Below are 1,157 nucleotides of genomic sequence, written 5' to 3'. Positions count from 1 at the left end.
TTGTGTATGTGTGTGTATGCATCTGTGTATGTGTGTGTGTGTTTGTGCTTGTGGTGTGTGTATGTGACAATGTAAAATGGGAAGGAAACAAATCAATAAAGTATATATAAGATATTCACAACTACATAAGATAGGCATACGATTAAAGATCCTAAATCAGGAATCAAGCCTAGACACGATGTTGCACAGAGTGACGTGGCTTCTAATTCTATTTAAAGCAATCCTTGTTAATATCTTATATATTATAAATCATATATTTGATTAAATATATAACCTTTAAAATGTATAGTTTTAAGGTTATTCCAGTTTGTAAAGCGAAACACGAATACATTAAAAACGTCTGCAAACAAATATTTCAAGTCACCAGTACAAACGCACACGCGCGTGCACACAGACCCAATCATAATCACACATACAAGCACACACACACACACACACACACACATACACACACTCACAAACAAACAAGAACACACACATACTCTCACGCACAAGCACGCGCACACGTACATATATATGTGAAAGGTGAAAACACTCTCTAATACATAGTCTGCTACAATTTCAGTAATTTGACAGCGGCCATGCTGGAGAACTGCCTTTAGTCGAACAAATCGACTGCAAGTCTTATCCTTTGTAAGCCAAGTACTTATTTTATCATCCCACCTGCTAAACCACCAAGTTATGGGGGACGTTAACACACCAGCATCGGTTGTCAAACGATGGTGGGAGGACAAACACACAAATATATACATACATATATATTCATGTACGACGGATATATTTCACTTTCCGTCTATCAAGTCCCTTCACAAGGCTTTGGTCGACCCGAGGCTATATTAGAAGCCACTTGACCAAAGTGCCATGCATTGAGACTGAAACCTGGAACCATGCTGTTGGGAAGCAAGCTTCATACCACACAGCCACGCCTACGCTTATATATCGAAGAATTGGTGGTTTTTTGAAGCTGTCGCTTTGATCTTTAGCGAGCGGTATCTTTACCCTTCTTCTCTTTATATATTTTATATTATACCTGTATAGGTAGAAGTCTTGCTAGCCACCTCTTTATTACTGTTTTAGCCGTAATAATACTTCACACACACACACACACATACACACACACACACATACACACACACACACACATACACACACACGTA

General features: G+C 38.7%; 1 protein-coding gene across 3 annotated transcripts in view; it reads left to right on the top strand.

Annotated features, from left to right (window-relative positions):
• Nucleotides 1-1,157, top strand: part of LOC106876580 (glutamate receptor 2) — a 737,813-nt gene that overhangs the window by 563,521 nt on the left and 173,135 nt on the right. The window lies entirely within an intron of this gene.

The sequence above is a fragment of the Octopus bimaculoides genome, chromosome 1 (assembly GCF_001194135.2).
Source record: "Octopus bimaculoides isolate UCB-OBI-ISO-001 chromosome 1, ASM119413v2, whole genome shotgun sequence".
NCBI lineage: Eukaryota > Metazoa > Mollusca > Cephalopoda > Octopoda > Octopodidae > Octopus > Octopus bimaculoides.
The sequence above is the reverse complement of the archived record's forward strand: the minus strand, read 5'-3'. Positions and strand labels throughout refer to the sequence as shown.